Source organism: Pan troglodytes, chromosome 16 (genome assembly GCF_028858775.2).
Source record: "Pan troglodytes isolate AG18354 chromosome 16, NHGRI_mPanTro3-v2.0_pri, whole genome shotgun sequence".
NCBI lineage: Eukaryota > Metazoa > Chordata > Mammalia > Primates > Hominidae > Pan > Pan troglodytes.
The window spans coordinates 59103826-59121793 of record NC_072414.2 but is presented as its reverse complement, the minus strand read 5'-3'; the positions used below and the strand labels follow the sequence as shown (position 1 = coordinate 59121793).

The window sequence follows — 17968 nt, the reverse complement described above, 5'->3', positions numbered from 1 at the left end:
GTCTGAAGGTGCAGCAGACACAGCCCTTCATCTTCAGGAACTCCAGAGACGGGCACAGAAGACACGGAACATGTAAGGTCAATATAAGAGTTGCATATGACTAATTGCCAGGTGAGTATTAATATGCACAAGGGTGAAGGAGAGAGGATGAGCAAACCTCTTCCCCTTTGCCTACATCCTGTATGGATTCACAGGTAGAGGGCCGTCTGCAGGCTGCAGCTCAGAGGAGGGAAAGGGCAGGATGGGCCAGTCATCTGGGAATGCTTCCTGGAGGAGGTGCCTGAGGAGGAACAGGACTCAGATGGGACTGGAGGACATTCTGATGGCTAGCTGTGTCAAGCCTGTCAGCCTCTTGGTTTCCTTTTTTACAGGGGGAGGCGCTGCAGAAAGAGAGGGAGGAGACAGAAAAACAAAACACCTGGTAGACAGTTCACATTCGACCTCAGACAGGGTAAATATTTACTTATCCATTCATGAGCCTGGCCCTGGGGAGCGACCTCGGCTTGGGCCACCTGGGTTTATGCCGGTGTCTGGTCTTGATTTGAGGCTCGAGGTGGCCGGTATTTAGCCCACGGCATAGAGTCCAGCCCTATACCTTGTCTGTCTGAGAGCTAAATGGATCCCATCTGATGGCAGTGGAAAAACTGACCACCACGATGACCCTACTGCTCACGCCAAGACATACCAGGCAGTGGCCGTAAGAGCTGCCCTCTAATGAGTGCCCACCTTGTCCTGGAATATTCAAGAGTGTGCCTGTGTGGGTGGTGACTATCTTCTCCTCACCAGGAGGTCGTAGGGAGACACATTGCCCCCCACTCCACAATTCAGTGAGGCCCCACCATTCACACCATGTTACACCAAAGGGATGCTTGAACCAGACCTGCCAGACTCTACTGTCGGAGCTCTCCCAGCTAACCACAGAGCTGAGGAAGAGACATACTCATCCAACAAACATTTACCAAGGGCCTACTGTGTGCCAACCACCGTCCAGGGCCCTGGGACATGGTGTGGACAAGACAGGAAAGGGCTCTGTCCTTGGGGAGCTGGCATTTATGGGGGGAAGATGGGCCTTAAACACAGAATAGAAAATCAAAACCATTTCAGTGGGTGGTACAGGTTTAATGTCTGAGGGGGAAGTTGGAGCAGGGTCAGCCCCTGGGCCACCTGAACATGAAGATCTGTAACAATCACTGCAAAGCATGTTTAAAATACCTATTTCCAGACTGTACCCCAAGAGTTCCATTAGAAATCTAGGGAGAGGCCAAGAAACAGACAGCTGTGGTAACGGGCTAGGAGACTGGCAGCAGGAGGTCCCAGACCCCTGGAAGTCTGGAGTCTGGGCACAGTGCCCCAGCATGGCCCCACCACTCAGGAGGCAATTGTGAGCAATCACAACTCATGCCTCAATCTCCTCATCTGTAAACAGAGCATCCTAACACCTGGCCTGACACCTCGCAAGATGGTGCCAAGACGCAAAGAAGGCTATGGAGGTAAACTGTAAGGGCTGAATGAAGGTGAGCTGTGCACATTCTCAAACACGACTGCTGGTAAGATGAACCCAGAAAAGAAAAGAAGAAAACTACGCAATTCCCTAAGGACTCAGGGAGTGTGTGTCGAGCATACAGTTTCTGCTTCTCAGTGACAAATACCCCACACCTAACCCACCCTGCCAAATAAGATAACTCTTACTCAAACGTGGTTGCTCAACACAGGCCCGAGTGTGGGTTTCCATGCAGTTGTCCCATCCTGTGGGAATGTCCCATCCTGTGGGAACCCAGCGTGTGGGGTTCCTGGTGAAGCGAGCGGCGGCAATAAATTACCCCAGTGCCGCGGCTCTTGCCCACATGTTGCTCTTATGGTCAGTGCGCTTCAGCCCAGCAGTGACCTAACCCCAGCACCAGTGAACTCAGCAGCAGGCTTCTCTGTCATCCTCCTCCAGCAAGCACAAGCTCATATTTCAGGCCGTTTGCTCCCCTGGGCATGACTCAGAGGAGTCAGTTGTCTTAAAAAAATGCTTTTCATATTTCAAATCAAAAATAAACACCACGCACTCTGGATGCAAGCCATCACAGATGTCTCTGTTAAGCTATTAAAGTGAAAAGGCCCAATAACGCCTAAAAAGTGGTTAACTCCTATCATTCTGTTCCCACCGGCTTCATCCACCCACGGTGGGCTACAAGAGTTGTCCTGAGGCCAGGTCACAGAACTGACATCTGGCTCAGCCAGTAACAATGAGGACAGAGGTCCATGCATTCACTGGGACTGGAGAAGTTGGAAAGCAAATGTCCTATGGGGTGATCCCAGAGAGAAGATCGTGGATCTAGCCACAGAAAGGCAACAGCGCTTCAAAGAGGCTCTCCGTACACACACTGGAGCCGCTCTTAATCTCTATAAAGAAAGAAGCGGGTGGATCAGCAACCAGAGCTGCCAGGCCAGGAGGTTCAGCAGCAAACCCAGTCAGTGCCCAAGCAAGAACTGTCCAGAGGGGAAGGTCCGGCCCAGCAGTGGGTGGGCCTGGATGGCATACGGGGATGCACCCAGCCACCAGGGCCTGTAGCCATTCAACACAACTGCTTCCCATGACTCCCTCCCTCCCTTTCCCCGACCCACCCAGCCCTCTGACCATTTGGCTGGTCGGGTGGGGTGCCCATAAGCAGACAAAGCACCCTGGTTATAACCTCACAGTGGTTACACTTGTCAATAAATATGCTTGATGTATGCTTTAGCTTTTTGCTAAGAGACAGGAGCCCTGACTCCAAGACTGATGAAATGAGGTTTCTGAATTGTTCAGGCCAGGCTCAGATGCCAGGTAAATTCACCAAGCTCAGGTCCATCTTCTGGCCACCAGCCTCTCCCCAGCTGCCCCGTGCCTCATCTTCTCTTCCAAGCCCTCTAGATGCCCCTCATTCAGGCACAGAGCAGTGAGGTTTTTCAAGATGCTTCAACATCACAGGTAGAGGTGTACCTTTGAAAGCTAATTAAAAGCAGAAACTTCACTGTCAGCCCTGTTTAATTTCTATTCAAACACAGTCTCAGATGAGGCCTTGGTCAGCTGTGTGACGTGGTAATGAGGCATTCTGCTGATGAATATTCTCATTCACCAAAGGACAACCAAAATCTTTTTCTTTTTCTAATTCCCTTTGAAAATATTTCCAGAAAGTATTTGTCTACTCTTCTTCCTCAACAAGTCCATCTTCTCTAAAGATAATAGATTTTTTTTTTTTTTCTAAAGACTGACAATCCTCCAGCCTCTTGGGCCCAGGTTGTGAAGTTAATTCTCACTGTGGAGATCAACAAGCTGTGTAAACTGCAGAGGTGGACGGCTGGCCGGGTCATCTAGACACCCCAGGGCAATCATTAGCAATGCCTTCTTTCAAAGGAACAAAAAAGCTGGGTGTGGTGGCATATGCCTGTAATCTTACCACTTCAGGAAGCTGAGGTGGGAGGATCACTTGAGGACAGGAGTTCAAGACCAGCCTGCCCATCATAGCAAGACCTCTTCTCTACAGAAAAATACAAAAATTAGCCAGACGTGGTGGCCTGCTTCTGTAGTCCCAGCTAATCAGGAGGTCAAGGCTAGAGGATCATTTGAGCCCAGGAGTTTGAGGCTGCAGTAAGCTATCATTGCACCACGGCACTCCAGCCTGGGTGACAGAGGGAGACTCTGTCTAAAAATAAAAAACGAAAATCCAAAGGAACAAAAGCTTCTAAATAAAATCGACAACAACCTATTTTCCAGTGATTTGTTTCAGTCTATTCTACAGCATATCCGAAAGTTGGAAAGCAGGACACACTATTTTCCCTTTGTTTCCAGGCTTTTTGGATACTCTGGGATGTTTTATTATAGCTTTTCAGGTTAGCAGTTGAACCCACTGCTTTAAATGTAGAGGTCCTTCACCTAAAAAGAAGGCAAAGGGTTGCAGAAAAACATTGAGTATATTCTTTGGAAATGTCAAAAAAAGACTATTTCAAAATAAGTTTGTCCATCTCCCAATTTTGGGGCATCCCGTCTATCTGAGTGTCTCCTATGTACTGGATTCTATACTGTAAAATTAGAATGCTGGGAGAAGGTGATGATAAGCTCATAATATTAATGGCTACTATTTACTAACACTTGTAATATGCTAGGAATTGCAGTCAATCTCAAACATGTTAGAATTTTTTTTCCTTTTTCTTGAGACGGAGTTTTGCTCTTGTTGCCCAAGCTGGAGTGCGATGGCGCAATCTTGGCTCACTGCAAACTCCTCCTCCTGGGTTCAAGCGATTCTCCTGCCTCGGCCTCCCGAGTAGCTGGGATTACGGGCGTGTGCCACCACACCCGACTAATTTTTTGTATTTTCAGTAGAAACGGAATTTCACCATGTTAGCTAGGCTGGTCTCAAACTCCTGACCTCAGGTGATCCACCCACCTCGGCCTCCCAAAGTGCTGGGATTACAGGTGTGAGCCACTGCGCCTGGCTGATTTCTTTTCTTTTTTTTTTTTTTTGAGACAGGGTCTCACTCTGTTGCCCAGGCTAGAGTACAGTGGCGTGACCATAGTTCACTGCAGACTTTAACTCCTGGCTCAAGCAACCTTACACTGCAGCCTCCCAGGTAGCTGAGACCACAGGCTCACACCACCATGCCCAGCTAATATTTTTAATTTTTTGTAGAGATGAGATCTTGTTATGTTCTTGTTATGCTGGCCAGTCTGGTCTCAAACTTCTGGCCTCAGGCGATCCTCCCACCTCAGCCTCCCAAAGTATTGGGATTACAGGCATGAGCCACCATGCCCGGACGCAAGTATTTAAAACAAATTCACTGAGATATTTTATCCCTGTTTTACAGATGAAGAAACTGAGGACTTAGAATGTTTAAGTCCTTGTCTGAAGTCCCATAACTTACAAGTGGTGGGGCCAGGATTTGAACCCTGGTCTGTAGGATCCCAAAGCCCTATTCCTTACCACCCTACATAGGGACCACAGGGAACATCATTGCTCTGTGAAAAAAACCTATCCTTGTCTATGGAGTGATTACTTTCCTAAGAAAGTCAGGTAAGTCCTGGCTTGAAAACAAGTTTAAGAGCCAGCTTAGCTCTTAGCTAGATGCAAGACCCTCAGCATCCCCTCACCTCTCTGGACCTCAGTATTTTGGGCAATGAAACTAGTATATCATTTCCTGTGACCTCTTTTGGCTCTAACAAATGGCCAAAAAACCCAAGAGATCACCAGCTCCATAAATCCCCCGATAGGAAATGGGCCAAAGGATTACCGTGCGGAAAGCAGTCCTGACTTGCTCATTCCCAAACTCTGGTGAGGAAACCAAGAGAAACCAGCCACCACCCACAGCTGACAGGGTCTGGGGGGAACAGCAAAAGAGCTGACTCGCACAGCACCCCCAGACTAACTGAAGAGTCCCTGAAGCCTACAGATCAATTTCTCTTTTCTAAGAAGGAAAGGGGAGTATAACCTTCAGTTTCCTCATGTGTAAAATGAAAAGGTTTCATCTGCTCATTCTTCTAAGTGGTCAACTTAACCTCTGTAGGACTCAGCTTCCTCATCTACAAAATGGGGACATATGTCCGGACCTTAGACCAGTGCTACCCAATAGAATTTTTGGTGGTGATGAAAACGTGCTGCTCTATATGAGCTGATTTGATGGCCACTAGCCTACCCGTGCACTTGAAATGCGGCTGGTGTGACTGAGGGACAGCATTTGTAATTGTATTTAATTTTAATGACCCAACATTTAAATAGCCACATGAGGGTGGTGGATAGGTATCGGACAATATAGCCTTAGACTGTAGTGGCAGGAATGAAATCAGATGGCATTTGTAAACTGCCTAGCACAGTGGTGGGACACAAAGTTCTGGAGGAAAAACATGCATGAATATGCAGAGGTCCTATCAGTAGAGATTTTTTTTTTAAGCAAAATTTCCTCATATCAAGAAATGGAGGCACTAGAAGCTGACAAGCACATACATGGATGTGTTAGAAAGACCCAGAGAAATCAGGCATACTGTAGAAACCATTCTCTCGGTGTATAGACTAAATGGCTGAAGGTCTGTTTTGTTTTCTTCACAAATGTTCTTGTCAGAAGATAAAAGAGAGCCGTTTTCAGCAAATCTAGGTTTTTATAACCCTAAATGCCCAGTACAAACTGCCCCAAGAGCAAGCTCTCTCTTCAACAAAACCTCCCGTCCTCCCAGGCAGCCACCCCCCGCCCATCTGCAGCCCTCCCCGGGGCCTCTGGGAGCTGCCCACCCAGAACGGAGTGCAACTGAGATGTGGGGCACACCCTGCCAGGCACAGTCACTCGTGGGGGGAGAGCCACCCACGATGCCCTCAGGACCCACAAGGCCGGCTGGCAGTGGCCTGTGTCAGGAGTGCCCACCGGCACCCGCTGGCAGCCAGCCTGCGTCACAGCCCAACAGGAAACGAGGAGAAGAGAACGCTGGGGCCGCGTGGAAATCCCCACCGGGCTCCACGCCGGAGGGTGACTCAGCGGGGCTGGCCAGCAAGCTGCGTCCCACCCCTCAGCCAGGACGGGGCGGGGGCTGCAGGAAACAGGCCTCCCGCCTCTCTGCAAAGGCTAAGAAGTACACATTCTTACATATTATTATGTTACAGATACAATCATGTCCTGCCTGAAAACATGCAAGACAAAGTCCCAACATATTAGATGGGGATTCAAGGTCCTTTTATAACAGAAAACGCATTTTCTCTAAGCAGGGGTGTCCGGTCTTTTGGCTTCCCTGGGCCACGATGGAAGAGTCGTCATCTTGGGCCACACATAAAATACGCTAACGATAGCTGATGAGCTAAAAAATAATCGCAAAAAAAAAAAATCTTATAATGTTTTAAGAAAGTTTATTAATTTGTGTTGGGCTGCATTCAAAGCTGTCCTGGGCTGCATGCGGCCCACGGGCCAGAGGGTGGACAAGCTTGCTCTAAAGGAAAGTCTTAGTTCAAGTCCTGGAGCAGCCATGAAGCTTGAAAAATCCCCTTCCCAATTTCCCAGGCCCAATTTCTTACCTGGTAGGGCCAGGGTGAGATTCCCACACTCTCCACAGAGTGTTCCCAGGCAACACCATTGCACAGTGCCTCTGCCCTCCTCGCAGCCAGCCCATCTGCCCTTCTAGACCACCCCACAGCACTTAGCAGTCTTAGATTATGGCGTTCATCATCCTAAACACAGACATTTTACCAGGCCTCCCACTCAGATACTGTCACCAGGACAGAGGCCATGCCTTACATCTCCAAAGTGAGTTTGATACACACAGGGGGTTTTAAAAATTATCCATCTATTGATTCAAAGAAACAGCATGGCATGTGTATAAGACTTGTTATCCTTGATACCCCTCCCCAACTCCAGGTCATGGCAGGGCTGCCTGAGCTGCCACAGGCTCTTATCACCTCTGTTCCCCACATCACGTTAAGCAGCTCAGGGCAAAGTCTGTCCCACACTGTTCCTCTTTTTCCCATAAAGTACCCAGTGTACTCCAGGGACTTATGGCTAGCAAAAGAAACAACAAGCAAGAAAGTGGGGAGGTCCTAGAAGCCCACTCCTAGTGAGTTGCAAGAGGCTTACTAAACCCAGAGTCTTGGCCAGGGACAGTGGCTCACGCCTTTAATCCCAGCACTTTGGGAGGCCAAGGTGGGCAGATCGCTTGAGCTCAGTAGTTTGAGACCAGCCTGGGCAACACGGTGAAACCCCACCTCTACAAAATATACAAAAAATAGCCAGGCATGGTAGCGTGTGCCTATAATCCCAGCTACCTGAGGGGCTGAGGCAGGAGGATTGCTTGAGCCTGGGAGGTCAAGGCTGCAGTGAGCTGTGATCGCACCACTGCACTCCAGCTTGGGTGACAAAGCGAGACTCTGTCTCCAAAAAAAAATTCAAAGTCTTTACCCCTTGAAGTTACTACAAAAATCCAACCTATGTTATTTCACTTTAAAAATATCAACTTGCTATGACTTTTTCCTTTCAGAAGCTCTCTTGGGCAATTCTACCTTTGGACTATAAGCTTCTTACAAAATAATTCATTTTTCCCATTCCCGAGTGTGTGCGGGTCTGAATTTTATGGATGTCTTTGGCAAGTCTGAGATAATTCAGCCAGGGTTCTATCCATCTGCTTCATAGACAGTTCCACTCACTTGGCCTCTGAAAGCACTCCATGCGCTCCCCACCCACGGTCAGCCCTTACCCAGGTCCCTCTCTGGCTCCCACTCTGTGGCACCCCCACCCCCGCCATGGCCCCAGCACAGCTGTGTGGCAAGAATAACCCAGCTCTCTCTACTGCCCACCTCCCATTGACTACGGGCCTCCCTGCAATGGGCTTCAGCCCCAGCACTCCATCGTGACTGCCCTTGCTAAGGTCACCTAGTGGCCTCCAGGTTACAGAATCTAAAACACATGGTTTTCAGGCCTTATCATTCTGGGTTCTCTGCAACATCTAGCACTGCTGCTCCTTTCCTCTTGCTGCAGGGTCTCATCACTCACCTTCAATGTCACTGTGCACCATCTTGCTTTTCCTCTGTCTCTCCCTGCATTCCCTAAATGGGGCTGTTCTTCAGGTGCAGGTCTGGACCTTCTCATTCTACCCTCATATCCTCCCCAGCCCGGCCTCATCCATACAATGATGACTCACAAATGTATATCTCAGCTCAGACCTCTCCCCCAAACTCCACGCTCATCTATCCAGCTCCTTGGCCTGTGCTCCTTATAATAGGGGCTCCATAAATGTTTGCTGGTACACACCAACAGTTAACAAGCACCTGCTTGTGCATGATTCTGTGCTAGGTACAACAGGGGATGCATGTCCCTAAGCTCAAGGGACACAAAGAGGAAAAGTTAGGCAACATCAGAGAAAAGGCAGACCTCACCTGGCTGGGGTTCCCAAGGAAGGCACCATGGCAAAGACAACATTTGGGTTGTGTCTTGAAAGACAGCTCAGAAACCAGCATTTTATCCTGCACAATGGGATGTTCACGACTCAGGACACCCACATCACATTGAGAGACCGTGAAGCCTTACCTAGCTATTTTAAACTGGTGTTTTGTGTTCCCATGCTGGATGAAAACCTCCTAGAGAAAGGCATTTTTTCTAAGCAGAGCTCTTTCCAGCGCCTTCTGTGACAATGGCGATCTCTTTACATCTCCCCTCACCCGATTCTAGTCTGGTATAAAAATGACACACCTTTGGACCCAAGTCTGCTGGCCCCAGTCCTGATCTTACTCAACAATGAGTTATTATCTTTTTGGAAAATATCAAAGCCCACCAGAAATCAAACAAAACAAGAACTTCTACTTAGTAGCAGAAAATACATGAGATCTGCTTTATCTAACCCTGGTAATAAACACTCTGAAGAGGAAAGCGCTATCCATATCTTTACTTATGCCACCTAGCCTTCTCTCAGTCTCCTCTCAGCTGGGCTGGACAGGCCCTCACTGGGCTCCCCCACTGCAGGGACCACACCAGATGACTTGTTCCGTGCCTATCTTCCCCGACGCTGTGAGTTAGTGGGCACCAATTGCTGTGCCAGGCAGCACCCAACACAAGCATGTTGAAAGAATGATTTTCAGACTCTCTCTTTTTTATTTTTTGAGACATTGTCTCGCTCTGTTGCCCAGGCTGGAATGCAACGGTGCGATCTCAGCCCACTGCAACCTCCACCTCCAAGGTTCAAGCAATTCTCCTGCCTTAGCCTCCTGAGTAGCTGGGATTACAGGCACCCATCACCACGCCCAGCTAATTTTTGTATTTTTGGCAGAGACGGGGTTTTGCCACGTTGGCCGGGCTGGTCTTGAACTCCTGAACTCAGGTGATCCACCCGCCTCGGCCTCCCAAAGTGCTGGGATTACAGGCATGAGCCACTGCACCCGGCCAAATTTCAGACTCTTACTAGAGAGTTCTGTACATTCTCATTACATGTGCTTAGTACTATGTGCTTCTATGTTATCATTAAAACATTACACTTGATCACGTTTCCAGGCATTTTTAAGCTAACAAGAGCTCTCTATAAAGAAAGTTTGAAAATCCATGCTCGACAAACCACATCTCTTTCACAAGAGCTTGGAGGACTTCCCAGCAGGAAAGGAAACATCCTCACACCCACCAGAGTCGCCCACCTGGCACATCTGCTGAACTCCACCAGGGACCTGGTGGCTTCCTCATGATCAAAAGGAGACAGCTGCTCTGTGCAGTGGGGTGGCACTGGGCTGGAACTTGGGGGGACCTGCTTTGGGGCACAGGTTTCCTCCTCTGTAAAATGAAGGAGTTGGACTTTCAAGATCTGAAGCCACTGCTGGTTCTGACAAACAGCTCTCTTCTACCGTCATATCCTAACAGAACAAAACCACGCCTGCTCATTCACCACAGGCAGAACCTGGGGTCATCATTTGAGTGAGGCCCACAAGGTGGGAAAATGCCTGGATTTGAGGTCAAAAGACCCGATTGTGTATCCTAATTAGCATTTTCAGCCTGTGAGGCCTCTGTAAATGCTGTGCATTCAAAAAGGATTATTACTCTTTCTAGCTACTCCACGAAACACGCCAGCCGTGACCCCAGATCTCAAGGAGCCACATCCCTCCAAAAGGGGAGGCAGAGACATATTCAGAAAAACGCCCTTTTCAGTGTGTGTTTCAGTGCTGGGAAGATGGAGGGCCCGGGAGCTATGAGAACTGGGTGAAGTAGTCCAGAATGGCTTCCTGGAGGAAGTAAGCTTGGGGATTTCCAAGTAGTTGACAACTTCTTTCAAGATAAACATTGCATTTATCTGCTTTCTCACCTCCTGACCTTTGCTCTTCAAACCTGGCATGCCATTGTCACTAATCATGGGATTTTACTACAACCATCAAGCAGAAAGCTGGTTAGCTGGTTTCCCAATAGCTGAGAAGTCATCTATCCTCCATGCAGAACAGATATCCCCATCACCAAGGGTCTTGCTCCTTTCCTGATGCTCAGTTTTCTTGCTTCCACCTAAGACTCTCCTTCACTGTGCCCATCTAGGTCCCACAGGCTTTGAGGAGCACTTCCACACCTGTAGCCTCTCCTTGTCTGAAGTCCTGCGGCACTTACTGTCAAGACTAATTGCAGAACCACTAGGAATGATACCCGTAATAATCACAGCTGCTCCCCTTTACCACACGCTTCTCCAGCCAGGTACTTGCTCAGCACGTCAGTCATTATGCAGACAACGTCCACACACCCCGTGAGATGGGCGCCACCGTTATCCCTGTGCCCGAGATGGATCCAAGATTCAAAAGCTTAGATTCCTTACTGGAGGCCACATGATCAGTTTTCGGGAAGATTTCTACAAGCCTTGAAGGCCTGGTAGGAATCTGCATCCTAGGACAATGTGTCCAGTATATCCCTTTTGTCCACTGTGTGCTAGGCACTGCAAATGTGAAGATGTGGACGGCCAAGCTGTGCTTGGAGGGCCTCACTCTCTACCTGGAGGCAGCCCATCAACCACAGTGCGCTGGTTTATCTGGGAGCTGCTCTCAGACAGTGTCAACCACTGCCATCTCCATAATCCATCACCCAAGGATGCACAAGGTAACTAACAGGTGCTCAGCAAAGGCCAGCTGAGATAAACTGAACAGGAGATGTTAGAGAGATGTACAAAGTCCTTCGGGTGGATTTCTCTCTGTTGTTAAACATCTCTCTCATCTCTGGACTTCTGTACCCACTTCCAGAGGGTACAGTGGTTACAGAAGTCTCTCTACAGAAGTCCAGAGATGAGAGACATGCTCTTCTGATTACTCCTACCCACCCTTTGGTCTTGGCTCCAATGTCTTTTCCTTGGGGGAACCTTCCCAGACCACCACCCCTTGCTCAAATGGAACCAGGCTCCCTGGACTTCTCATGCATGACTCCTAGCATTTGCAGTGTTACCCTTGTGAGTGCTTCCTCTTTGCTCACTACTATATCCAGAGCCCAGCACAGCATAAGTTGCCAGTAAAATGTGCTGAATGAACAAATGAGTTAATGCCACTGAATCTATATCAGCCTTGCCATGACTCCAGGAGGGTGGTTAACCAGACATTATCTTCCTCGCTTTACTGATGAGGGAATCACGGCCCAGAGGGCATGTCTCTCACCTGGGCTTGGGGTACTGCGAGAGAGGACCTAAGCGCCCCAAAGGGGGCCATGCCTTTTTCTTGTTGGATTCTTTGGCAACCAGCACGGCTCTGAGCACACAGCAGATGTGGATTCAAAGTAGATGGAAATAGCAACTAAATAACCTCAGAGATGGAGCCAAAACAACTTTTCTGTTTGCTTGGCATCACATTTCCATCAAAGCAGACTGTGGAGGGAGGCCATTCTGTTTGCATTTTGACTCTATTCTACCTGTTCTGTTCTGAGAACACAGCTCAGTGCTGAAGGGACACAACAAAATCTGCGGGTGTGGGTGAGATTCTGCTTCCGTGGGAAAAAAAAAAAGACTTTCCTACGTCTCATCATCTTTGTAATGAAGCACTAAGGTGCTCCTGGAAGTGCTCATGGCATGAGTTCCAGGAATTCAAAGATTGTCAGTGCAACTTGATACACATTTGCTCAAGGCCTAGGGCAGAGCACTGGACCAGAAGTCAGAATCCTGGCCTCTGGGCTTACTCCAGATCCCAACCAACAGGGTGACCCTAGATGATGCAGTGTCCATATGGGTAAGATAGGGTCAACAGCACCCACACTGCCTTCATCACAGGGCTGTAGCCAAAAAAGCTCCAATATTTGAGACAGGAGGTGTGAAAAGCCACAGGCAGTAACAAGATGTGTGGCATATTACAAGGCTGCTCCTGGCCTAGGGGTGACTGTGCAGAGAGTGCTTTTGGAGGGGGAAGGGGGAGCTGTTTGTTGATAGTCTCCCACATGGAGGCAGAGGTAACTTCAAAGAAAACTGTGCTTACCTGTTTGAAGGTACCCAAAATAGAAAGAATGGCCTCTCAAGCCCCCTAAATTTAGATAAAGACTGGGTGCTGGCAGGTGGAAGGAGGGGAGGATGAAGTCAAAGTCAAGATTCTCTGGGTTGGAGTCAGGTCTTCGCATCCCACTCACCATATGACTTAGAGCAGGCAGGTAACGCACCCTGAACCTCCATTTCCCCATCTGTCAACTGCGAAGTAATGACAACTACCCCTTTAAAGACTGGTATTCAAATCTATTTTTTGTTTCTCTTAAGAAAGGATGCTACTGAAAAATGGTAAAGCCCTTTATTGGGTGTGGGACGAAGAGGTCCACCCAATATGACATGTAATCAGTTGAAGGTGGCTTGTTCCTTGCCCCCGGTGAGGGAGCTATCTGGGTGGGCCTCTTTGCAGAGTGGCCATCTGTGCGCCACACATAACCGTAGGTGATGAGGGGCCCAATTCCATGAGAAGCTGTTCAGTTTTGGCCAGGACCTCCCTCATACATGCTGGATATTTCCATCAGGCAGGCAGTCTCAGAGGCATGTCAGAGGGAGTGGGCGAGAGAGAGGACCCTCCAGCGCTGAGGAGGTGGGAAGGCGGGTGGGTTCCACATGAGTGAAGCAATGCTGCTTACCTTCACTCCAAAGTGACGGCCATCTCTCAGGGCAAGGGCACACAACCCCACCTGCCCAATGTTTCCACTGCTTAGCCAGCACTCAGGAAGCATGATGCAAGAAAACACTTCTAAAATGAATCCAGGAGGGCAGCCCCTGCCACTTCTCCACCGCCAAATTGGTCCCAACTAACCTCAACCTGGTGGCAGAAATGCTGCCAAAGAATGTAATAAACATTCCCAATTTGAAAAAGAATTCAATCAAGATTTTGTGAGCATCTCCCATGCTTTGTCCTAAGCACTACAGGGAGATGTGAGGGAAATAAGACACAGTTACTGTCCTCAAAGAGCTATTCGTCTAAAGGGAAAGAACTAACACAAATGAAATGATCCTGTGCATGAGAAGCTCAGGTTCCTAGGATCTATGGGAGAAATATGCTTATATTTCAGTCCCTGAAAATATTGGAGGTGGGGACATTTTTTTAAACAATCTTTCAGACATCTATGTTAATCTTGTCATTAGTCACATTTCCATTTTACCCTTGGCTGCTAGAAAGCTCAAAGCCAAATGTGCAGGCTACTTCCAACAATCTCACAAACCTTACAACATATTAGTTGTTGTACTAACATTAACTCTTATGTCATCTTATTTTCCTATTTTCTTGTCTTCTCCCCTAGTTTCCTTGTCTATCTTTATTTGTATTTACTATTGTAATTATTGGATTTCTGAGAGTTACCACAGATTCTTTTTTTGAACAATGTAGATTTTGAAAAATATATTTTAAGGCCGGGTGCGGTGGCTCATGCCTGTAATCCCAGCACTTTGGGAGGCCCACATGGGTGGATCACGAGGTCAGGAGATCGAGACCATCCTGGCTAACACGGTGAAACCTCATCTCTACTAAAAATACAAAAAAAAAATTGGCCAGGCGTGGTGGCAGGCGCCTGTAGTCCCAGCTACTCGGGAGGCTGCTGAGGCAGGAGAATGACGTGAACCCGGGAGGCAGAGTTTGCAGTGAGCCAAGATCACACCACTGCACTCCAGCCTGGGTGACAGAGCGAGACTCTGTCTCAAAAATATATATATATATACACATATATATATATTTTAAAAGTTGATGAATACTACAAAGCTATAGTAGTCAAGACTGTCATGAGGATAGATGTATGGATCAATAAAAGAGAATCTTAAGAGTCCAAAAAGAAACCCTTACATTTACAGTCAAATGATTTTCTACAAGGGTGCCAAGACAATTTACTGGGGAAAGCACATTCTTCTCAACAAACAGTGCATGGACATCTGGATATTCACATGCAAAAGAATGAAGTTGGACCCCTACCTCACATCTTATGCAAAAATCAGGTCAAGATGGATCAAAGACCTAAATATAAGAGCTAAAATTATAAAACTCTTAGAAGAATGCAAGGGAGTAAATTTTTATGACCCTGGATTAAGCAACAGTTTCTTAGATGCAACACAAAAAGCAAAAGTGACAAAAGTAAAACAAATTTAGCTTCATCAGAATTAAAAACTTTTGTGCTTCAAAAAACACCATCAAGAGAGTGAAAAAACAACCCACAGAATTGAAAGAAATAAAATGGAAGAAAATATTTGCAAACCATGTATCTGATAAAGGAACTTATATCCAGAATATATAAGGAACTCTTATAATTCAACAGTAGAAAGACAACCCAATTAGAAATGGCTAGCCGGGTGTGGTGGCTCACGCCTATCATCCCAGCACTTTGGGAGGCCAAGGCGTGTGGATCACCTGAGGTCAGGAGTTCAAGACCAGCCTGACCAACACGGTGAAACCTCATCTCTACTAAAAAAAAAAAAAATACAAAAAATTAGCCAGGAGTGGTGGCGGGCGCCTGTAATCCCAGCTACTTGGGAGGCTAAGGCAGGAGAATTGCTTGAACCCAGGTGGCGGAGGTTGCAGTGAGCTGAGATGGCGCCATTGCACTCCAGCCTGGGCAACAAGAGCAAAACTCTGTCTCAAAAAAAAAAAAAAAAAAAAAAGGAAAGAAAAAAAAAGAAATGGCTAAAGGATTTGTAGATGTTCCTCCAAACAAGATATACAAATGGAAGGCCAGGTGCAGTGGCTATGCCCGTAATCCCAACACTTTGGGAGGCTGAGGCAGGTGGATCATCTGAGGTCAGGAGTTCAAGACCAACCTGGCCATCATGGTGAAACCCTGTCTCTACTAAAAATACAAAAATTAGCCAGGTGTGGTGGCACACACCCGTAATCCCAGTGACTCAGGAGGCTGAGGCAGGAGAATCACTTGAACCCAGGAAGCAGAGGCTGCAGTGAGCCGAGACGGCACCATTGCACTCCAGCCTGGACATCCCAGCGAGACTCAATCTCAAAAACAAACAAACAAAAAACACAAATGCCAAAAAGCACAAGGAGAGATGATCAATATCATTAGCCAATAGGGAAATGCAAATCAAAACTATAATGAGATACCACCTCACATCCACTAGAATGGCTAAAATAAAACAGACAATAACAAGTGTTGACAAGGATGGGGAGAACTGGAACCCTCATACATTGGTGGTGAGACTGTAAAATGGTACAACCACACAACCACTTTGGAAAACAATTTGGCAGTTTCTCAAAAAGGTAAACAAAGCTACCAAATGACCCCATAATTCTACTTCTAGGTATCTACTCAAGATAAATGAAAACACATTTCCACAAAAAATGCTTGTACACAAATATTCGTAGCAGCATTATTTACAATAGCCAAGAAGTGAAAACAACCCAAATGTCTATCAACTGAAGAAAGGACAAACAAAATGTGGTATATCCATACACTGGAATACTATTTGGCCATAAAAAGGAATGAAGTACTGACACATGCTACAAATGGATGAACCCTGAAAATATGTTAAGTGAAAGAAGTCAAACACAAAAGCCCACAAATTGTATGATTTCATCTATATGAAATGTCCAAAAGAGGCAAATCCAGAGAACCAGAAAGTAGACTAAGTTGCCAGGGCTAAGGGGGATGGGCAGGAAGTGACTGTTAATGGGTATGAGGTTTCTTTTTGTGGTGTTGAAAATATTCTAAAATTAGATAGTGATGATGGTTGCACAACTCCATTAATACACTAAAAACCACTAAATCATATCCCTTAAAAGAGCAGATTTATGGTGTATGAATTATATGCCAATAAAGCTATTATTTTTCAAAAGGTTTACTGAATAAAGTCTGGACCTGTGTTACTAGTAATGTACCAATGTTGTTTCTGAGTTTTGACATGTGTACCATGGTAATATAAGATGTTAACATTACGGACATCTGGGTCAGGGGTACACTGGAACTTTCTGTATTATCTGTGTACAGTTTTTCTGTGTATCTACGATTATTCCAAAAGGAAGAATTTCTTTAAAGAAAAGATTGGTCATACAGAGCTAACTATTATGTAATGATTTAACTAGGCTTCCATGACTGTGGTGTACCTGCCCACTGGACCATAGCTGCTCAACGGCAGGAGGCCCACTTTGCAACCAGGGTAGCCCACACAGGGCTGGATGTCACAGACACAGAGAGGCAGAACAAGTAACAATGAGCATTTGCATCTGCACGGCAAGGAACGCTCCTCTTCCCTCTTGTATCTTCTTCAAGCCTCACAACAATACTATGAAGTCAATACTGTCACGTAGGGGGAGGGACTACCGAGGTGCTGTCAGCATCCTATCCCCCATCACTCCCAACTCTGTTTATATACATACACTTCTATTTTGTCAAACCCAAGTTCCTCTAAATCCAAATCTTCTGACATATCCCGCTACAGGCTGGGGTCATGGGAAAACTAGGTGGGCAGTTCCTGGCCTTTCCTCCACCAGCAGAGATGGTGATTCTCCCTCGAATGTTCCAAGAGTCACTGCATCTATATGCCTTGATTTGAGCCACAGATGTCTGTGAGTTTGAGTCGTATCCCCCAAGCAGCACAGAACTCCAAGGGCACAGCCAATATCCTACTTATTCCTAAACCCCCTGGGTCTTAGACACTCAAGCACAGAATGAATTATTTCATTCACTGATGACCTAGAGGTGTTCAGCAAGCACAGTCACCCTATCCCTAAAGGAAACCTGCTGGTTTCAGGCAGAGAACTCCTAAAAGGCAAACATTCTTCTTGGTCATCTCTTGCCTGCGTGGACATCACTAATGGGCTGGGGTTCTATTTTCTGAGAAGCACTGAGTTGGTTTCCCCCGCTGACGAGCCTGGGAGCTATGGCTTCATGTTATCTGGAGACCCGGGTGGGTGGGAAGTGGGCCGTGGAGGAGGAGCGGGCTGGCACGCTCCACCAGGCTGATGGCAGCCCCTGCTTCCTGTGGGGCCCATGGCCCGCTGACATCACTGACAGGCCGGCGGAGCGTAAGGGGCACGCGGGTGTCGCAACTGCAGGCAGCACGCGGGGTCATGTGAAGTTCAGCTCTGGGGTTTTC

The 17968-nt window shown here is 47.3% G+C and overlaps 1 protein-coding gene across 4 annotated transcripts in view; it reads right to left on the bottom strand.

Moving 5' to 3' along the window:
* The window catches only part of SMAD3 (SMAD family member 3), a 129468-nt gene that overhangs the window by 67390 nt on the left and 44110 nt on the right, over positions 1–17968 (bottom strand). Inside the window, exon 1 of one of the 4 annotated variants that reach the window (XM_003314725.7) lies at positions 1690–1932. The exons of the other annotated variants lie outside the window; for them this stretch is intronic. The gene's annotated coding sequence lies outside the window, so the exon portion shown is untranslated. Of the gene's footprint in view, positions 1–1689; positions 1933–17968 lie in introns of those variants that run through there. 4 annotated transcript variants of the gene reach the window in all.